General features: G+C 37.6%; 1 long non-coding RNA gene and 1 pseudogene across 16 annotated transcripts in view; one reads left to right on the top strand and one right to left on the bottom strand.

Annotated features, from left to right (window-relative positions):
- Nucleotides 1-14,862, bottom strand: part of LOC147340119 (uncharacterized) — a 571,221-nt gene that overhangs the window by 343,743 nt on the left and 212,616 nt on the right. The gene's annotated exons all lie outside the window — the stretch shown is intronic.
- LOC147340122 (large ribosomal subunit protein uL16-like) lies at nt 9,620-10,046 on the top strand (annotated as a pseudogene).

The following is a 14,862-nucleotide window of genomic DNA, read 5'->3' as shown; positions in this document are numbered from 1 at the left end:
GGGACTAAGTTAACAAGTTCAGGTCTTTACTGCTTACCTGTTTATTTCATTTCTTTTACATTTATCTTATTTTACTATGGTGCAAAACACCACCCCATGCTCTGGAGGACAAATAAGTTTCATTACAGAAGGTAAATAGAATATTTCATTACATAAGGCAGAATATTCCAGACCTACAGAGGTGGTTCCAAAAAGGTCCTGTTTCCCCATCTAAATTAAGAGACAGTGGAGAAACTAAGATCAAATACAGGCTCTTTAATAAATGTTAATTATGAAACATTCTTATATAAATGCTACATTCTTTTTGTATACATAATCCCATTTTACACTGGAGAATAGTGGTAGGTAGAATCATACAGAAGAGTATGTGAAATATGTATTGTTCAAAGAATAATAATAAAATGAACACCTATATATAAAAAGAGGCAGTGGACATGCAGGAGAGGGCTCTCAAGGCTTCCGGAGGAAGTGATCAGTCCTAAAATAGAAGGTTTACAGTAGGACATGAGACTAAGACAAATGACAACATTAGTAGTGCAGACGCATCAGACTGTAGTGCCTTATGCAGATCTGCACATTGGTGGACATGTAATTATAATACTCAGTTCATTAAACTGACCAGGAGCCCATGAATGTCAATTCTAACTGTGATAGGCCTGGAAAGGCAGATTCAATAAAAAGAGAATGCTTTTTTGGCTGATAAACATTTTGAAAACTCCAGGGGACCTTAGAAATCCTGTAGTCCAGAGTTTGAACTTAGATAGGAGGAAACTGATTTTTTGGCACTGTGTATAAAGAAATGAGCCACAGTCTTTCCTTGATGATCTGTCACAGAGCTACTCTTTATGACAATTTACTACCCTTCCAGAATTTACCTTCAGCCTGACCTATTCTGGGGAGAAATAAACCTCATACTCACTAATCACTCACTCATTAATTAACTCATTAAATGATTACTTACTGATGCCACATTTTGTGATAAGTACTGGTAATAAAATAGTGGATAATAGAGATCATGGACCTCCCTTCACGAAGTCTGAAAGAGGAGACCAAGAGTTTAAAGGAATCATTGCAAAAATATGTGATAAGTGACGTAATAAGCAAGTGCAGGGTAAGATGTGAGCTGATAGTAGGAGCAACTAACAGTCTAGAGAGTTAGAACGGAGAAGGCAATGGCACCCCACTCCAGTACTCTTGCCTGGAAAATCCCATGGGCAGAGGAGCCTGGTAGGCTGCAGTCCATGGGGTCGCTAAGAGTCGGATACGACTGAGCGACTTCCCTTTCACTTTTCACTTTCATGCATTGGAGAAGGAAATGGCAACCCACTCCAGTGTTCTTGCCTGGAGAATTGCAGGGATGGGGGAGCCTGGTGGGCTGCCGTCTATGGGGTCGCACAGAGTCAGACAGAACTGAAGTGACTTAGCAGCAGCAGCAGAGAGTTAGAAAAGATAGATAATTAGGATCCTGAGGGACTTCCCTGGTGGTCCAGTGACTAAGATTCTGCGCTCTCAAGGAGGGGACTCGGGTTCCATCCTTGGTCAGAGAACTAGATCCTGCATGCCGCAATGAAGATCAAAGATCCCGTGTGCTGCAACTAAGATCCAGCACAACCAAATAAATAAATATTAAAAAAAATAATGGGATTGTCACAAGAAATAGAATAATATTCAAGTGGTACAGAAACACTGGAAAGAAAGGATAGCTTATAGATATGTTAATAGAGTTGAGAGAATCAACAAATACCCCAGAGACTATTAAGAGCAGGAGACAATTGCTACCCCTATGCCTGAAGGGGAAAACAGAGAAAATAATGTTATCCATCCTAATAAAAGCTGGAGTCAGAAAGGGACCCCCCAGTAGAAGCTGGAGTCAATGGAAGGATACATACTCAGATGTCACCCAGAGCAGGGAGGGAGCTGAAAAGAAACATTCCACCCTCTTTCCTTTATATTTCTCTGGCCAAACCACGCGAGGCTCAAGAGCCCATGTATTTCCGTCTCCATGGGCCAGCTTACTAGAACTCAGAGAAAAACAGAACAACAGACAAAGAGGGGAGATGGGGAATGGGTAGGAATTACAAGGCGGCAAAAGGAATAATCAGCAGAGAAGCCTTCTAGGAAGAAGTGACTTCTTACCAAAGAACTGAAGGGTGATGAAAAACCTGGCAGGAATAAAGGGGAGAGTGTTCTAAGATTCAGTGAGTTCTCTTGAGTTCTTAGAGGCTGGTACCCAGCTTGAGCACATCAGAAGCAAAGACGTGAGTTTCCATTCATACCAGCCAGACTCTCATAATCCTAAAAATTATCAATAGCTTGCTCTTCTTTTCCTATATTCTTAAGATGTAAAAGTAGGTTATAATTTGAGATCTTTCTTTTCAATGTAGGTGTTAGCTGATGAAAATATCTGGGGCTTCTTTTTAAGTATGAAATGTTTCAATGACCTTATGTAAATGTTGACTGAAGCTAAAAGCATATCTCCCTTTAAGCAAGACTAAGGGAAGAATATTTTCTTTACTTTTCATCAAAGGAACAAAAATTAGTTCAGTGCTCCTCTTGAAATAATTTATGAATAGTCACTTCACCTACTTTTTCAATAAATATTTACTAAGAAAGAAAGGAAGGAACTGACTTTTGATGGACATATACTAGGTGCTAGATAATGAGCTGTTTATACTATTTCATTGTATCCTTTCAATGGTACACTGTATGACATTATATTGTATGGTGCAATCTGGGAACCATGGTAACAGGTAGCCAGACACTAAATAATACAGTCAGGTTTCATAGGATTTTGTGGCTCAAAAGTCACAGCTTTTAGTTGTTTATATGTTTAAATCACTGTTGATGCTCACATTGGAGTTACAATGAAAGAAGCAACATCTTGTTTTCTAGGGGTGCATATTAAGAATGGCAGGTACTATAAGAATCCCTTTGATATAAGATGAAATGAGGATGCTATCACTTCTCTATTAAGTAATAGAATAGCTTCAGGGAGAACATGATATTTAAGCATGATCTGAATGAATAGTCTTATAACAAATCCTACAGAAAGTATCAAATAAATCATAAAGCCTGTGGGCAATACTATGTTAATTTTTCCCTTCTCCTGGAAACATGTCTTTTTGTTAAGCTAAGTAGGGCAAATCACATAGTTTCTTCCTCAAAGATATGCTGAGTATCTTCTCAGAGGGAAAATGAATGGCAACGAATCTGCTGGTTTAGAAACTCCTTTGTTTAGGAATTCTGTTAGGTTGTTCTTTTGATTTGTGCATCTCCATACATAGATTTGGAAAAGATCTGTCCCATTGGTTCATATATTGGCCCACAATTTTTGTTCCAGGCAAAGAAATACAGTGGTTACCCCTCAAAACATGTCTTTGTAGAACAGTGCCTGCTATAACACAGTATTACTCACTCTACACCATGCCACTGGTAAGTGACTGAGTATGGAAACGTTAGGGATCCGGGACTGTCTGGACAACAGAAGACACCCACCTTTAGGTAAAAGATGGCACATGCTGTGGGAAATATCTAGGTGTTTTTAGGCACTGTGCCTAAGAATGGAAAAAAGGACATTAATAAATCCTTGTCTTCAGTCTATCCATTAATTTCCTGAAATGTTTATGTGTTTAAGATTTTTAAGAAATCATAGGGTGTTCTGGACCAGAATAGGGAAAAAACAGAAACTAAAATGAATGAAGCTGATTTTAGTTATTGAGGAGATGACTTCGTTGGATATTTGAAGCAGAGGGAAATTGGAGAAGAGGCAGCCCAGAGATATGTTCAATATGATAATCCAGTTTGGGGCACACTGTAACTTAAGAGATATAGTGCTCTCATTACAGTGATCGTTGGAGGCAAGAAGCTAAAGCTAGAAAGAAATCCAGCAGTGTACTGCTGAGTGTCTGGATTTTATTAAAGTGACAGATGAGCCTCAATCCCAGACAAGTCTTCTCGGTGAATTGTGTGATGACAGAACAGTCCCTCGAGGGATGTAGGTGGCATGCAGGATCTTGCAAGCCAGGACCACATGGGCAAGATTGGAAGTACAACAACTCAGAGAGGAGGCTACTCCTAGCAGGACAGCAACTGGATAACTGCATATTCTAAAAGGACAAAAGTTAGCACCCCAAAATGCCTCTTCAGCCTGCAGATTATTTTGAGCTGAAAATAAGATTCAGGAGACTCAGAAAGAACCTTGACTTTCCCCCAGGCATCTAAAATATTTATCAAGTCTGTTTCCGGAATGGAGCTATCACCAGAGATATTTGAGAAGATCATAGGCTAGTTGTGGTGGGGGAGACAGCAGGGCCTAGAGATCACAGTCCACTTTGTGTCCCATTGGCCCAGCAAACATTTGTTTACCAAACATTTGTCTTTTAATACCTGTGTGAATTGCCTTCCTCCCCTCTGAAGTTCCAAATCACCACCCACAACATCCTCTTTTGTCTTGGGCTAAAGATACTATTTCAGGTGCTGTGCTTAGTCACTCAGCCATGTCCAGCTCTTTGCGACCCCATGGACTGTAGCCCAGCAGGCTCCTCTGTCCATAGGGATTCTCCAGGCAAGAATACTGCAGTGGGTGGCCATGCCCTCCTCCAGGTGATAGCTTTGGTCATTTTGGCAAGTTACTCAGTTTTCCTGGGTCTCTCTAATGAACATATGTTATGAAACTTGTGTTTCATTTTCTTCTGTTAATCATGTCAATTTAAATCTTAGAACAGCCAGAAGAACCTAGAAGGACACAGGAAGATGTCTTGCCCCACAAGATTCATAAAAGTAAAAGGTATGTAAGGCAGTAGCAGTATTCAAAGAGTCTGTGTAAGAAGAAGGCAAAGCATTGCATGAGCAGTGACAGAGATGAGAATTTTCAGTATTATATGAACACTGGGTGATAAGGGAAGAAAAGAGTCAAACCATGACCCATGAGGAGGTACAGGAGAGCATGACAAAGTAAGAGACAGAAGAAAGTTCATAAAACAATAGTAACAAACATGTAATTTCAAACAAAGTCGACTGAAAAAAAAAAGCACAAAGTAAAAAGTGAGGGTTATGTTTCACTTAAGGGACATACTGAGGACTTAAGTCCAGGAGGCAGCCTCTCAGACAACTCTGAGATACTGTTCCAAAGAGGTAAGTGAGGAGCCAGGATATATAGGCATCTTGACAACAAACACCAGGTAGTCGGAACATCAAAAGATTACCGTTAAAAACTAGACATCTCCATTTAATGAATCTAGGACTTCTCTGTGTATGGAAAGATGCAAGAGTATCTTGGAAAGATGCAAGAGTATGATGTGCACCTTAACTATCCAGGGCCAGTATCCTTTCCCCATTCCCGATCCTGCATCCCCTCAGTGTGGAGGCAGCTATAGTGGCTGATGGTTTGATGGTTGCAACATTCTTTGTTTAGTGATAAGGCAGGTGACTTTCTTCATCCACAGAACTACCATATTATTTTATCAAATGTGTTATGTTATGGTTAACTGAGCCTTTCAAAGCACAGGAAACCCCACAGTATATTTCACACAAAAGTATCCACACTATTATACATTATCAGAATGCCTCTGTAACAAATTGCAAATCTAAGGGAATTGGGAGTGGGTGTGAATGACACTAAAAAGCATGACACTGGTGATCAAAACATGGACAAAATATGCTCAGACTTTCATATGAAGTTTCTCTAGGGAAGTGGTTTCAGGTTAGCTAGAAGCACAGTCTTTGTTTTCAAACTTTTTTTTTTTCCTATTTCAGCTTTAGTATTAGGAGGATCTCCCTTCCATTCTATAGAAATATGATGCCTGTTTTAGCTCTTCACCCTTGATCAGAGGTTTTAGGTACTAGCTTAGAAGGGTGAGTTATTATCAGAGTTTGGTCACCCCACTATATGCTATTTGGACTGTCAAAGAGTTCCTTACATATTTTTCTTTAATGAAATTTAGGAAAAAATAGCTATATGCTTGGCCTAGGTTCCAAATGAAAAGAATAAAGAGAGTTTAAATGATAAGAACATACATACTGACTCTGTGCTGGGGAGAAACAAACACAGTACTCTAAGGCCAGGGGCAGTCTGGGTCAAGACAAAGATGCTTAAGGCAGGAATGAGAGATCTCACTTTCCTGAAAGTTACAATAGTCATGAAAAAAGTGAATCCACAGATAACAGATGAGGGACAGGGAAAATAAAAACAGTATGAAATTTTGAAATAGTGTAAAGAATGATATTAAAGATCTTTTTCCAGACTAGCTGAGGGTAGTTATGTGCTTCTGTGAATAGAGGAGTTCTTTCAATGTAGAATTGACTGTTGTAAAATATTTGATGACATGGACTATATATATGGTCAGTATTAGCTTTTTCCATGTGCCCAGTTTAATGTTTTATATATGGTACATTTTCAATAAGTATTATTGAAACAGCATCCTTATGGAAATAAAATAAAAAAATTATCTTGCTACTATAAGAAATAAATTATGCTGAAAAATTATGAGGCAGTATAATAAATTCTAATATCTTATACCATTCGGAATGCAAACTAAGCCATTTATAATATATTCATTTCATTAAAATTAAATTAATAAAAATTTAAGCTACCATTTATTGAGCATCAAGGTAATACCAGGCACTGAACTAAGTTCTCTACATATATTACCTTATTTATTTTTCAAATGATTCTATAAAGTAGGTACTATTTTTATACCTACTTCAAAGATGATGAACTAAAGATTAAAAATTTTTATTAACTTGACAAAAACCCAGAATTTAAACTCAGTATATTATCAGGACCATCATATATTAACAAAAATTCTATATAATGTAATAAGGATGGATTTCTCTAGTATTCACACTGCTGGTCCCATAAATAGATTAAAGTTCAGCAATTTATTCAAGGTCACACAGCAAGTAAAAGATTGAAATAAATTTTGATTATAACATAAAATGCAGGAACATTAACATAAAATTACCTGGTAAAAGGATTAATTACTGTGGAAATTACCCTCCTGTCTCAAGCAACTAGAAAACTAGACAAAACACATCAAACAACTGTTTTCAGATGAATGGGCATAGAATATGCCACCTCAAAGTATATCTTTGGTATAAGAATTATTTTACCATGATGATTTTATTAAATGAAAAAGCAGACATAGGAGCTCTGAAAACCCAGTAGAAGTTATCCTTTTTAAGAGATATTTACATTTTTTTTATTGAAGTATAGTTGATGTATCATATTATATAGGTTATAGGTGTACAATATAGTGATTCAAAAATTTTAAAGGTTATACTCCATTTATAGTTATTACAAAATATTGGCTATATTCTCCATGTTGCACAATATATCCCTGTACATATTTTATACTTAATAGTTTGCACCTCTTAATCCTCTACCCCTGTAATACTGCCTTGTGAAATAAAAATTCATATTTTATAGCAAGACAAGAAAAATTTAAACATAAAAAATTCTTCTCTGCCCTCTGCTCTTGTCTCTCACCTGACTGTGCACTGCGTTATGCATGATGGATTGACCAAATCGCCCCCATCAGCAGGAATACCTACCTCACCTAGCATCAACACAATTCCTTAAAAGATAATGTTCCCTCGTGATCTTGTAAGGGGTCACACGACCCACTGAAATGACACTTAGACTTGGATTATGTGAACTGTCAATAATACGTCATTTGATGTACAGACCTGTCTCAAAAACCTTTCTCCAACACTGTTTTGATCTCTAAGGGGCAGAACAGTTCTCACAGCTTTCTAAGATGCTCTTCCTGGGTCAAAATCCTCAAATTTGGCTCAAATAACATTTTCCACTTCTCTCTTAGATTGAGTGATTAATTTCTCATAGACAGCACCTCAACGCCAAGAGATATTTATATTTATAAGGGAAGCTTCCTTTTGTGAAATTACCTCCCTCTCTGTACCAAGGGGAGAAAGATGACTCTAGATCACCAGAGACTCATATCAATGCAGACGACTCGAATCTGTAGAACAATCTTACCCTTGTTTACTGTGCTTTGCCTGAAAACTTCCCATAACTGGTTCCTCACCCCCAGACATCCTCATTCGTCTTTAGTTGGAGATGGTATTTAATGTTATGCCTTGGGCCATTCTGGGGAGTACTCAGTTTTACTGCATATCTCCTATGTGTAGTGAGGTATACATATTATAAAAGTTCTGCTTATTTTTCTGTTAATTTGTCTTTTATTGCAGGGAGGTCACAGCCATGAACTTAAAAAGGTGGAGGGGAAATTATTTATCCTTCCCCACAAAGACACTGGTCATTTGACAGTGTAAGGTTGTAATCCCCAAGGATTACAAGTCAACTAAGCTCTATGACTGCTCCAGCTAACATATAGGCAGTTTCCAAGTAGACTGAAGTACGAGAAAGATGGGGAAAAAAACTGACCCAAGTGATGTGACTGGAGAAAAAACGTTGAGAAGAAAAAATCCTGAGTTTACAGAGCTTGATTAGGCTAGAATCTCAGTGGCAGAGTCCTGAAGAGAAGGAAGCAGAAAAGGGAAAGAGTTTTGCTCTGTTGTTTTTAACTCATCTTTTGAACTTAGCAGAGTATTCCCCTTGAATCTTTGATGTATACTGATTGTCACCCTGCTTGTTTAACTTATATGCAGAGTACATCATGAGAAATGCTGGGCTGGATGAAGCACAAGCTGGAATCAAGATTGCCGGGAGAAATATCAGTAATCTCAGATATGCAGATGATACCACCCTTATGGCAAAAAGTGAAGAGGAACTAAAAAGCCTCTTAATGAAAGTGACAGAGGAAAGTGAAAAAGTTGGCTTAAAACTCAACATTCAGAAAACCAAGATCATGGCATCCAGTCCCATCACTTCATGGCAAATAGATGGGGAAACAGTAGACACAGTGACAGAATTTATTTGGGGGGGCTCCAAAATCACTGCAGATGGTGACTACAGCCATGAAATTAAAAGACGTTTGCTCCTTGAAAGAAAAGTTATGACCAACCTAGACAGCATATTAAAAAGCAGAGACATTACTTTGCCAACAAAGGTCCATTTAGTCAAAGCTATGGTTTTTCCAGTAGTCATGTATGGATGTGAGAGTTGGACTATAAAGAAAGCTGAGCATTGAAGAATTAATGCTTTTGAACTGTGGTGTTGGAGAAGACTCTTGAGAGTCCCTTGGACAGCAAGGAGATCCAACCAGTCCATCCAAAAGGAAATCAGTCCTGAATATTCATTGGAAGGACTGATGCTGAAGCTGAAACTCCAGTATTTTGGCCACCTGAAGTGAAGAACTGACTCATTTGAAAAGATCCCGATGCTGAGAAAGATTGAAGGCAGGAGAAGAAGAAAACAGAGGATGAGATGGTTGAATGGCATCACCAACTCAACGGACATGTGTTTGAGTAAACCCCGGGAGTTGGTGATGGACAGGGAGGCCTGGCGTGCTGCAGTCCATGGGGTCGTAAACAGTCGGCCACAACTGAGTGACTGAACTGAACTGATTTGTGCATACATGGAAAAAAATCTCCACAAGAATAAGGGAAGAACCACTGGAAAGCAATAAGCCAAACAATTTCCAGAGCTCACAGAAGGTAAAGGACATTTTGTATTCCCATCAGTCAATACAGAAACTTCATGATACAAGGAACATACAGTGGAATCCTCAGAAAATCATCATCCGAGTGCAGCCCCACCCCTTTCATGTCATCAACATCAACAAGATGTTGTCCTGTGCTGGAGCTGCTAAGACTCCAGACAGGTATGTGTGATGCCTATGGAAAGCCCCAGGGCACAGTGGCCAGAGTCCACATTTGCCAAGTCGTATCTATCTGCAGCAAGCTATAGAACAACGAACATATGACTGAGTCCCTATGCAGGGCCAAGTTCAAGTTGCCAAGGTCACCAGAAGATCCACATCTCCAAGAAGTGAGGATTTACTAAATTTAATGTGGATAAATTCAAAAACATGGTGGCAGAAAAGTGGCTCATCCCGGATGGCTGTGTGATAAACTACATCCCTAATCGTAGCCCCCTGGACAAATGGTAGGCCCTGCACTCATGACAGCCTCAGCGCTGTCCCCTCCTTACGCATGCAGGGCATGCTCATTGCTCAGTCATGTCTGACTCTGCGATACCATGACTGCAGCCCACCAGGCTCCTCTGTCCATAGAATTTTCCAAGCAAGAATACTGGAATATGTTGCCATTTCCTTCTCCAGAGGATCTTCCTGATGCAGGGATCGAATTTGTGTCTCCTGCATTGGCAGGCAGGTGCTTTACCACTGAGCCACCAGGGAAGCCCAGCTATTAAATACTACCATTCTAAATAACCCATGTGTCAAATAATAAATCACAAAAGAAATGAGACTACTTTGAAGTAAATCAGAGTGAATACACCAGTATCAAAACCTGTGCAATATAGAGAAAGCCATGTTTAGAGGGAAATTATAGTATTAAAGTTTCATACTGGAAAAAAAACAAAAGTCTTGAGTCAAAGACCTAAGTTTCCACCTTAAGAAAAAATAGAGAAATATAAAACCAAAATAAGGAAAAGGAAAGAATGATAAAGATAACTGTTGAAATAAATGACATAGAAGAGTGGTACAGAATAATCAATTAAACAAAAGATGACATTTGAAAATATCTGTAAATCAATAAATCTCCAAAGTGATCAAAAAATGAAATAGTACATGTATATATAGACATATATAATTAACAGTGTTTTCAATGCAGAGGGGCTATCAATACAAATCCTATAACCATTAAAATAAAGGAATAAAGGAGAATTAGGAGAATAAAGGAGATATTATAAACAATTTTACATGAATAAACTTATAAACTTGGATGAAATGGACAAATTCTTTGAGAGATATTTATCAAAGCTCACTTAAGAAGAAATAGGTAACCTGAATAGGACTTTACATATTAAAGCATTGAATTCATAAATTTCTTAAAGCAAACTCCAGGCCCAGATGATTTCACTCATAAATTCAACCAAATATTTAAGGAAAATGTAATACAAAATTCTATAAAATAGAAAATGAGCAAATACTTATTAACTCATTTTCAGAATTCAGCATTTCTATTAAGCCAAAACCAGAAAAAAAGGTGTTAAAAAAGAAACAGATTAAAATTAACTTGTCTCAAGACCACTGATGCAAAAATCCAGAGAATCCAGGAAGATACAAAAGTAATAAATCATGAACAATTTGGGAGTATATTAGGAATTCAATGTTGGTTTCACATTTGAAAATCAAAGTATTTCAGGATATAAGTAAAATTAACAGGATATAAATAAAATTTTGTATGATCCTTGAAATAGATATAGGAAAATAAATGGACAGAATTCTAACACCAATTCAGGATAAAAAAATTCTCAGCAAAGTAAGAATAGAAGGGATTGATAATGGACATCTATTGAAAATATAGTCAGAGAAAAACATATGAAAAAGTTTTTCCTGATGTTGACTTGTTTTTCAGAACTCAATAATTAAAACATACAAAACAGCAACACCATTAAGTAAATGAAAAGATGGTCAGTCTCATTAATAATCAAGGAAGTATACATTTATACCATAGCAGATGCTGTTATATATCTATCAGAGTGGCTAAAATTAAAATACAACTGTTAACAGAGAGAAAAACAGATCAGTTTTGTGGTTACCAGAGGCAGGGGGTGGGGAGTGAGAGGGGATTGGATGCAGGTGGTCAAAAGGTACAAACCCACAGTTATAAGATAAATAAGTGCTAAGGATGTAATATACAACATGATAACTATGGCTACCACAGCTCTATAGTATACAGGATAGTATACAGTAAATCCGAAGAGCTCTCATCACAAGGAAAAATATTTTTTCTATTTCTTTAATTCTGTACATTTCTGAGATGAGGGATATTCCATAAACTTATGGTGGTAATCATTTCATGATGTATGTAAGCCAAATCATTATGCTGCAGACCTTAAACTTATACAGTGCTGTATGTCAATTTTATCTCAATAAAACTGGAAGAAAAAAATAAGATACAAATGTTGGAGAGAATATGGAACACCTGAAACTTTCATGTGCTTTCCCTCAAAAAAAGATATTAAACAAAATAAATTGGTTGGATAATGTAATTTTTTCAAATATAAAATCTGGAACCAAACTGTGTAGGTGTGAATTTTGGTTTTGCAACTCACTGTTGTGTGACCTTGGGCAAATTACAGACATTCTTTCTGCTTCCCTTTTCTCATTTCTCCCATGAGGATGATGATAACTGCCTGCCATATAGGGTTTTCTCATCTGCAGAAGTTAATACATGTAAAACACACAGAAGAGCAACCAGCACATAGTTAAGTACTCTATGAATGCACCCTTCTCAGCTGTTGCTTCTGATTCTACCACCAAAATAGAATTTAAGTTCTATTTCCTTTTTTCCAACTTTAAAAACACAGAGATTACATGGACTTTTATGATCTTTCCAGTCTATAAAGACATGGAGCAATTTTTTACATGCTCTTCAAAGACATTCTTTGCAAAATTAAGGTTTCTAAAAAAAACAATGGCACCTTCAAAATATTTGTTTGTCAAATAGAGAAATTATTTATTTGTCAAAACTCTTAGGATGATATGCACAATTTCACCTCCCACAATTCATGTTTTGCCACAGAGAGGCTTAAAAATGTGAATGTCATCAAAATCTGTTTTGACAACTTTACCAGTAGCATAGCATACTTTTTGCTACAACTGTGCTTTCATTTCTGGGAAATCATGTAAAAGTGTTCTTCAAAACTGATAAAAAGCCTCCTGATTTGTTTAATGAGGTGCAATTGAATAGGTCCATAAGTTTCTCTTGATGTAGCCTACTGAAAACATCAAACCAGGAAGCTTGTAGCTGATCAGCACTTTACCCTAGACACCTAGTCTCTCCTTCTCCCTAATGATGCTGTCCTTGATAATGTAGTGATGCTCAATTAGCTGGAGGCCATATGTCTCAGGTAGTAGATTCTTGACAGACATTTGACAGGATTACTAGGTTTTCCTATTCAGCACGTCCACCTTAAAGTGATTTATAAAGGAACAAATTAGAATCTAATAGTGAAATGGCTGAGCACTCAAAAGTGATAACAATCAGCTATAGTATAGAATCTGGGCTTCCCAGGTGGCACTAGTGGTAAAGAACCTGCCTGCCAATGCAGGAGACGCAAGAGATGCGGGTTCAATCCCCGGGTCAGGAAGATCCCCTGGAGAAGGAAATGGCAACCCACTCCAGTATTCTTACCTGGGAAATCCAATGGACAGAGGAGCCTGGCAGGCTACAGTCCATGGGGTCACAAAGAGTCAGACATGACTGAAGCGACTCAGCACGCATATGCAGTATAAGATCTAGGTGAAAGGTCCGTTCTCTTTGAAAACTATCAAAGGGCCTTTAACTTCCTACAGGAAGAAAGGGACTTGCTTCAAGAGCTCAGCTAACTTATAAATCATACATTTTCCTGCTGCAATAAAATAAAATCCCTGCTTTCTAATCTCTGACAAAGATACATCAAGATTCATTTCAATTAATGCAATTTCCAGACATGTTCTTGTGTTCTATGAAAATCCTTGGATGATTGATTGCATGTTTAATAAATAATAAAACTTACAGCTGTCATGTTCTTGCTAAAACTCGATTTTCTCTCTGGTAATTGGGTGAGGGAAGAGGGGTATGATTACACTTCTTTCTTATCAGTTATTTCCTTGAAAGATATCTCAGGCAAAGACAGCCAAGCTCCTGAGCCTAATTCATTCACAGGCCTGCAGCCAACATGAGCACTTCGTGCCGTGCTGGATGTCGCTGCTCACTTTCCTCACTGAAAATGAGAATCCCAAATACTACTCAGCCATTAAAAAAGAAGGAAATCTGACCATTTGCGATAACATGAATAGACCTTGAGGGCATTATGCTAAAAATATTTAAGTCAGAGAAAGACAAATACCCTATGATCTCACTCATACGAGGAACCTAAGACCAACAAATATAACTCAAGCTCAAAGATACAGAAAACAGATGATGAAGTATGGGTGGGATAACTGAGTAATGGGGGTCTAAAAGGCACAAACTCCCAGTTATAAAATAAATAAATCTTGAGGATGTAATATAAGCATGGTGACTATAGTTAATAACACTGTATTGCATATTTGAAGGTTACTAAGAGAGTAGATCTTAAAAGTCCTGATCACAAGAAAAAAAAGTTATGACTATGTTTGACTCAGTGTGGTGCTTATTTTGCAATATATACAGATATCAAATCATTATGTTGTATACTTGAAGCTAGTATTCTATATGTCAATTATACCTTAACAAAACACTTGGAAAATAAAACAAAGTAAAATATTAAAAGATGGAAACCCCACATGGTGGCTCACCCTCAGGGCTCCAAGAGGCTCTCTGAGTTTGAAATCAAGGCTGTCTGACTACTGGGCTTGCATGTTTCATCTTCTTTGAGGTGTTCACATCTTTCGTGTGCTGAGGAAACATCCTTCACCTTGGGGCAGTGTTCCTTTAGTAATGGAGCCATGCAGAAGAGTAGAGACTTCCTCTGCCTTCTAGACTTCCATCATTCGTTATATAAAAGGAAGAATGGAAAGGTATTTCTACCACGTTTCCCTTCATGCGACAGTGACCTTGTGGTTCAAACTTAGTTCTCCTGTGTTTGTGAAATCAAGAGAATGAATCTTAATTGTTAATTCACTCAGAAATTAATTACTGAATGCACACTATATATATTTGATCTTTCTAGAAACTAAAACTTTCAGTAAGATTTCAGTCTGGGGGGGCATATAATTAAGGGCACTAGATGGCAATTAAGAATTAATTCAACATGGAAAACACAGCTAGGTTGCAAATTTTATATAA

This window comes from Bos grunniens, chromosome X (assembly GCF_055505025.1).
Source record: "Bos grunniens cultivar Pamir isolate PY7600 chromosome X, Bosgru_T2T1.0, whole genome shotgun sequence".
Classification (NCBI taxonomy): Eukaryota; Metazoa; Chordata; class Mammalia; order Artiodactyla; family Bovidae; genus Bos; species Bos grunniens.
Note: the sequence above shows the minus strand (reverse complement) of the source record. Positions and strands in the feature narration are given on the sequence as shown.